Source organism: Motacilla alba, chromosome 12, assembly GCF_015832195.1.
Source record: "Motacilla alba alba isolate MOTALB_02 chromosome 12, Motacilla_alba_V1.0_pri, whole genome shotgun sequence".
In the NCBI taxonomy this organism is placed as follows: domain Eukaryota; kingdom Metazoa; phylum Chordata; class Aves; order Passeriformes; family Motacillidae; genus Motacilla; species Motacilla alba.
The window spans coordinates 21,110,267-21,118,577 of record NC_052027.1 but is presented as its reverse complement, the minus strand read 5'-3'; positions in this window follow the sequence as shown (position 1 = coordinate 21,118,577).

Genomic DNA, 8,311 nt, shown 5'->3' with positions numbered 1-8,311 from the left:
AATAATAATAATATCAATAATAATAAAAATAATTATGTAGTATTATTTGCTTAGCATGAGTTATTTCAGCTTTAAATTAACTTTCTGAGTATTTATTTTGCAACTTGCAAGCAGTCTTCTCTGACTTGTGGTAATGCCCTGTAACTGGCTGTCATCTAGTGGGGTTATATCCTTAGTTACTCCAGCTGTACCAGCACTTCATGTTTGAATCTATGCCTGTTAAGCAGAGACAATACCCAGGCATGGTTTAGGGAAAGTGGAATCCAGGACCAGTTGTATGCAGTAGGCAATTGGATTTGGCCATCACGTTTCTAAGGGAAGAGTGATTGGCTGTTTGTCGCTCTCGCGCAGTGAAGAACACAGAAACAGACAGAGGCAATCTTGTACAAAAGAACAAGAAGCCTTTATTCAAAGGAACCGCGTGGTTTTTATAGAGTGTTACGATAGATTCTATTTGATTGGCTAACTAACAAAAACATCTTCCTCACACACTGTCCTTGAGAAGGAGAAAAATAAGAAGTAGAAAAACACCACCTGCTAATTATTTAGATTTAACAAATTATCATGTCCTTGCAGCTCCCTCAAAATTCTCACAAGCCACTGTGAGAAATGCTTGCCGTTTCTCTCTCTCTCTGTCCCATGGCATCCACAGCTGTTTTTAATGGAAATTTCCCAGACAGAGGCAGTGGGGCTGGGCAATGTAGGGGCTCATCTTGTTTGATGTCTCACTCTTGTATTCACTATTTTGGGACATCAGAGACTTGCCTGACACATTGTAGGTGACTTCCAATCTGCCTTTCTGCTTTATGTCATGCTCCTGCGATTTTGTACATCCCCCCAGATGAAGAGCTGAGCTGTCAGAAGTCCATCCCAGGCAGGAGTGAATGGGGGCATGTGTTTGGAGTGCAACCATTTGAAATTCTTCTTTGCATCGGAGAACCAGAGGGGAAAGCCTTGTCAGCATGACAGAATTAAGGACAGACTTGACTTCACACTAGTGTTCCAGATTTCCTGCCACCCACTCCAGTATTGGGGCTTACCAATATTGCTGAAGGGACATGCTTTGGCTTGCCTGGCCCTACGTCTGAACCAAGAAGCGACAACTGAGGTGTTTCACCCCAGAGACACTCTTGGCTAGCTGGATGTTGCAGTTGGACACGTGAGGACAAGTCCAGGCATGCCGGAGCTCTGGTGGTGTGGCTGGAGTTTTCCTCTCAAAGAGGGTCTGCTCCTAAGGTCTCCCTCTCACGGAGAAGCTTTAAGGAGAGGTAAAGGAAAGGAGTCAGTTCTGATGGAGGGTTTTAATCCATAGTTTTTATCCTGGCTCGCAGGCCTCTGAATGTAGCAATAGCTCTAACAGAACTGCTGACCGCGTGGTTTGCTCACCCTTTTACCCAGGGGCAAGGAGGAGGGAAGGAATCGGGGGATCACCAACCAGGTACAGGAGAGGAGGTTCCAAGGGACAAAGGACATCTGGATGGCCCAATGCCCCCCCCCAGGGGTGTAGGGCATCTTTTGAATCTGCCCAATCACTCGACACCCTTCTGGAATTCCAGGATTGACAGACAGTGCTTGGCAGGGGTGGGGGTGGGGAAAGGAGAGGTGATTGATACACCTGCGGAAGGAATCTTCAGGGAGAAACCCAGGGTATCTGAGGCAAACCATGACATCACACCACAACACTCCAGGACTTAGGAATAGCTGAGAGAGCTATAAGAAGTGTCTTTTTTTTTACCATTCTCCTTGTATGACTTAGCCTTTGCTCTGAAATATTTCATAACAAGAACCAATATGCTCCTCTGTGCATGTTTTTGGTTATGAAAAAGATGAGTCCTTTTGTGCAAAAGAATATACAAAACACAAAGCAAATGTTACTGACTTGCTTAAAAAATGGAAAACTCCAGAGAAAGTGTTATGTTTGCCCAGTTATCCAATCACAATTAAAAAACCAAACAGAATTAAATGTAGCAGCAATTTTAATGAAATAGTTTAGAATAGATAAAAGTGAATACACTCAAAATGTTGGCAGTACAATTTGGTTAAAATGAGGTATAATCTGGTTCTTATAATAGCGCATAAGCAAAAATTACCGCGGGGTACGGGGTGCGTGGGTTTTGGGACCCTGCCACCTCACGTACAAGGTCATTAAATTACAATTCCCCTTTTTATTCTGTGTACCATCTCCTCCCATTTTTGATTCGTCACAATCCTATCTCCACCCTCACCTTCATCTTCATCACGCATACGCCACCATCCCTTTTAGGTGGTCCCACCACTCTTTTGGGGTCGCCTGAGGAAGGCTTCTCCTCTTCCTCAGGTGTCCTTTATTTCACCTTTGGATTACACATGTGCACCAAGCTGGTATAATATGAGCCAAAACTAACATTATATAAGCCAATGCCATGTTCTAACATTAAAGCAATAAATCTCATACAATTAACATGTTCCTGATTTCTACCCAAGTTTTCCCTTTTTTCCAGATAAGTTTAGTAATACTTATCTCTTACTCTTTCCTGTCTTGAACATCTGCAAGAGAAGGGGGATGGGAGGGGGGAATGGATCCCTCCCCTGGCATTTCACTTTTTAACCATTTTATTCTCTCCAAATATTAATTACTGTATCAATATTGATCACTGTTTCAACTTTTGTCAGCACAAATCACACCTATTTTCACAAAAGGAATGACATTGCTTTCCTAGTAATTTACTAAAGCCTTTTTTTCTGGTCGCAGTGGTCTGTGGTTTCAGGATGCACTAATCCTCAGGTTTGCTAGTTTCTAAAAATATGGACTAATATGAAGAAGAAGAAGAAGAAAAAAAACAGTTGCTGGGCTATCAAGAAAACTCCATACACTTTTCTGACAAGTGATTCCGAATGTCTTGGGATGTATCCTTCAGGGAAACTGGGTGCAATTTTTCCTGTGCTTTTCTAGATTTCTTCTTCATATTAACCTCTGGCAATGCATTAGAGTGGCATTACAAAGCCCAGAGCCTGTTTCAGATGCTCATGCTGCCAAATCCAATCCATGTGTTAAGTTATAGATATGATCATTTATTAACAGTAGTGAAATGTTAGATATAAGAAATTGGTTGTTTTACTGGGTCTAATTTAGTCCTGAATGGGAACAGCAGGGTTTGTGTTACCCTGGAGTTCTGTTTTAACTGTCCCAGTGGTGTGTAAATCTATGTAGGATTTGATATTTCCCCTTGTTATAAATAAGAAGCTTGACTAGGCCAATATTCAAGCAGCAAACAACTTATCAATTAATGTGGTAAAGTATGAGCAAAACAGCGCTGGGTACAGTGGGGGAAGTTTTCCCTCCAGCTGCACAACGATGGTTGGGGCGTACAGATATTTATAGGGGTACACATAAGCTTTTCTCAGCAGTTTCTATTCCCAATTTTTACGTCACAATTCTATACACTGTTGTGAGTTAGTTGTTCTCAGGATGTACCCCAGAAAGGAGTATTCCCAGATGGTGGGGTCCGACTTCTGAAAGAAGAAAGAGATCCTCCAGCTGGTGCGGTCCAGACTCCAGATGTGGGCCCACCTTTTAATTGCAAAGACTATAAATCTCGTAACAGTGATGTCCAGCTTCCCTTGGTCAAAGCCATCAATCCTTGGGTTGATGTCCATCTTCCTTTCTCAAGCGGCTTTTTACTGTTTTGCTAAGGTGTTGAGATAAGCATGTTTCCTTTACATATATTCTAAACTTATATTTTCAAAGTTCCTGACTACAAGCAATATTATAAAATTCTACTTCAAAAGGTTATTATTGCAAAGCTGTTTAATGCTTAGCTACGTGCAGAAAGTTCCTGTCCAGCAGCAACATCCTTAAAGCTTTAATTCAGATGCTATAAAAGTTAATTGCAAACAAAGGATAAGTTCAAAGGCCTTCTTCCATGCTTTACTCCCTCAGTTATTTTTTTGGAATTCATCCTTTAATTGTCCCATGATCAGTTTCCACACATATCACAATCACAAGCACACATGCTGCCTGTATGTACCTGACACGAAACACAGCTTTGTATCTCACACCCTCAAGAAGGAACATAAATTATATGAGTTATGAGTTGATATTTTGAGAGATGAGGAGATATTTTGCTGAAGCCAAACAATTATTAAGTTAAAAAATGAAAGCTTTTGGTTATATGTGTTGGTTTTGGTTTATATTTTTTGTTTTCCTCGTCTGATTGTTGGGTGACTCTGTGAGCTGGGAAAGGGGCGGGGTTGAAGACTTGACTGAACGAGGGTGGAATGAGAGGGGAGTGGACAGAAAAGTAGGCAGTCAGGAAAGAATGTAAGTTCCCGAGTACCCAGCCAATGGGAAAGGGGACAGGGACCAGCCCGGCTGGGTATAAAGGGTATAAAGTGTAGCCATTTTGTTGAAGGGTGTGTGTGTATGCTTGGCTCTCGGGGATGGAGCCAGGTATCTGGCTCAGCTGAGTCGTAATTAATTCACAGTTTTCTTCTGCTTCAACAACTTTGTCCTCATTAAATTGTATCAAAAAGTTAGTCAATCCTAACACACTGAAGAGCGGCTTTTTGCAAGCAAGCTACCATTTGAGGGCTTTCGAGTCTCAGTCCTTTATTTGCAATAACGTCTGGGAGGTTTCGAAAGAACTTAAAATTCTCTGAAGACTGAGCCTTTTTTCAAAATGTAGGCAAGGGTTCCACTAGGCTTTGGTGATGAACTGATTTTTGAAATTGACTTGTCTTCAAGCCTCAGTGATTCTGGAGGGATTTTTTTGTCATTTTATTTTGTGTGTGTGTTTTGAGGGATTTTTTTCCATTAATTTGTTCATTTGAAAGTATTTTCTGAAATATTTAGTTCACATTGTGCTCAGCTTGCACAGAAAATAGATATGCTCTGGAATCAATGGTTTAAGTATGAATCCTTTGGGAGGACAATGGAAAGGAAAATGCCTCTGCTAGTCAATTTGCAGCACAGCATGAAAAAGTCAATGACAAAGGTGAGGATCCTGACTTTGAATGGAAGCTATTATCAATCAGATGTAAGCAGTGTATAATCATCTCTATATCCCACTATTTCAATTCATACAGCATTATAGGTGAGTGTAGAGAAGACTTGCAATCTGATTGTGAATCAGTGCTTTTTCTCAAGTCTGCTACTCATTTCAAATTATTTAATTTTCCTCCAGGGTATCATACCCTCGGGAGAAGGGGAGCGTTGAAGATGGTGGTGGAGAGCAAGAGTACTTGCAAGATTACATTTAGGCTGATGTGTATCTGTCAGCAGTTTTGGGGGATTTGAACTGCATAATCTTTTTCTCAATTACTTTTTGCATCAAACGTTCTAATATGAGGATGCTAATCTGAGAAGACTTTGAGTAGTGTTCCAAAAGCCTGTAGGCTGGTATTTTTAGTGATCGCTGTACATTTGGTAAGTGTCATTATAGAGCCTGTCAGCAAGTAACTGAAAACCAGTTTGTGCTGCAGAGCATCATCTGCACTTCTTTGCATGACCTTGGTGTCTAGATGTCCCTGAATGTATTACAAGAGTATTACATTAGACATTGCAAAGCTTTGTAGTAAGTGCCAATTCTTGGCCCCCAAAGCCCAGAACTGAAGTATATGAGAGAGACTGAAGATCCTTCTAGCTCTTTTCACATGCATTGTGAAAGAGGGTGTCCTATGGTGACGTTATGATGCTTGTATCCCCATTTGTGTGTTCTGTTTATGCTGGATATTATGTGCCTTCAAAACTGGCTCTGAAGAGCGAATGTTTTGTTTTGGTTTTGTTATCAGCCTGCTCCCCATGGCTGGCGGGATACAGAGACAGGGCAGTGCATAGTGCGGCTTTTGCTTCTTGCTTGGCTTTTTGCTTTGCTCTTGCTCTCGCTTTTTGCTTCTGCTCATTAGTTAGTTTAGTTAAGCAGTCTGAATTTTCCCTGGACTGTTTTTCCTTTCCTTTTTTGGAACTACTACTAAGGGCAGGTGGGAAAGTAAGACGTGTTTGACAGAAAAATTCACTATTTTGACATTAGTTTCCTTTGTAATAAGTGAGGGAAGCAATTGGTCAGAAATTTCTTACATGTAAGCAAAAAAGACAAAGTTGAAGATTGGAAGAGACATAGGAAGATAAAATAGGCAAGAGAAAGAGAGAGAGACAAGCATGCCAGCATGCCAAAGCCTTTGTATGAAAGGGGGAAAAATCAAAGTAATTTTTCCTCTGCATGATTTAGGTCCTTGATGTATTGTTTTAAGTAAGTTCCAATTAGAGAACCCTTGTCTTTTTTTTTTTATGTTTGTGATGCCGAATGCTACTTTAGGACTTCAGCATGTTTGTTTGTTTGTTTGGTGTTTTTTTGCCTCTTTGGAGGTTTTTGGTTTTGGGGCCTTTTTTTTTTTTTTTTTGCACGAGAAAGAAAGGGAAATGAGGAAAAGATAGATTTCGGCAAAAAGTTTCAGTTGCTGGAAAACCCATGTCTTCCTAGTATGTTTCTGTCTACCATCATTCTAGAATCTAAGGTCATCTTAATTCTGTTTCTTTCTGCATTACATCCCCTTTGGACAAGAATCATCATATTCCAGAAGGTGCATTGGTGCAGAATGGAAACGTGATTATTTTATTTTCTCTCTGTTGGAGAAGAGTCTCAGGAAGATGCACAGAAAATGAGAACATCTGGTTTTTTTCAGGCATATATTTTTAAAAGCTGATGTAAATTCATATACATATATATATGTTCTAAAAGTATATATATATATATATATATATATATATATATATATATATATATATATATATAATGTTCTAAAAGTATTTACAAATGCTGTCTACTACTAAATTTCCAGGTAGTGATACTAAGAGGGCTTCCATTTTAATGATAGTGTTACTGTCTATATGATGATTAATGGGAAGAGTTCTTTATAAGAGAATAAGTTTTAGGGATATGTTACTAGTAACCAGATAGGTTGTTCTGATCCCATTTTTATTGCCTAAGAAGAACACCATATTTTTTGACTTTTTAGAGACCTCCTGACTAGGTTAGAATTAGTCTTTGATTGACCCAGTCAATTTCAGGCTGATGTACTTCGGACTGGATTAGCATAAGAGATCTGATAACCAGGATGCCTTGGCAAGAACAAACAGGGCTTTGAAGATTTCAAGAAGATTGGATCAGACAGGAGAGAAGATTGAAGCAACTTCTGCAAGCAAGAGATGTTGCAAAATTGTAGACATTTGTTTATGTGATGATGAACCCAATCATTGTAATAAAAAATTACTAGCCTTCCTAGAGTAGTATATAAGCATATGTAGTCCAGAATAAATTTGGATTTTGACGACCAGTCAGTTGTCCCCATCTGTCTTCATCGCCAATATAGGCTACTAAGCTTGACTAAGTGAATGTAAAGGAGAAAGTCACAGAGCTTAGGTGGTTCCTGTGTTAGCAGCTTCTCAGTAGTAGGGAGATTTATGTTGACAAGTTTGTTTCTTCAGCTATCAGATTATGCTTACTCCAGAAGAAGGTGAGAAGGTTGGTTCCCTAAATGGTGAAATAATTCTTCCTGCTGTTTATGACTCTTTGGTATTGCTGGGGTTTATTACAGAAAGTTTGATGAAACTGCATGCATTTAGTCTTAAGGAAAACAGAATATTCTTTAGTCAACACCATGTAGGCTTTTATCAAACTGAGATGGAAACTTGAAATACAGCAATTCCTGCTAGTTCCAGTTCCATTTTTAGGCTGAGCAAACCAAATGTCAAAGCTCCACCAGTAGGGAGGGAAATTTAACTGGACTTTCTCCTTTTTAGAGAGAAGCTAATTAAGAGATTTCATCAGGATCAGAGCAGGCTGTAAAACAAGAAGAGCGTCATGAAAAGAGGCCAGTCCTATCCTCTTAGTATTACTATTTGTGATTGGACTTGAATGAAATGTGTCAAATCTGTGTTCCTGGGTATCACATCACTAATAGGTACTTCACCTGCTGTACTTCTCTGATGAAGCTAAAAACATAATCCAAATCATCTTGACTCCGTGGTCACAATTCACCCTGTGATGTTGCCAGGTGAAAAAGGAGCAAAAGGTGCACCTGTAAATTGCTTGATTTAATCGTCTATCTAAATCCCTGGTCACTGATTTTGTGAAGGTTTAAACAGGTCAGTTGTCCTTATCTTTCAGAATTTTTCTCATGTTTTTCTTGGGATTCTTTTAATCTTTCTCCATTAGTTCAGCCTGTGCTCTCAATCCTTTTCTTACATTTGAAGTACCTCGATAGCCTGGAAATGTGTTGTTTTTATTTATCACATCATTATTCTCTTCAAAGGTTTGTTTGCCTCAAGTGCCAT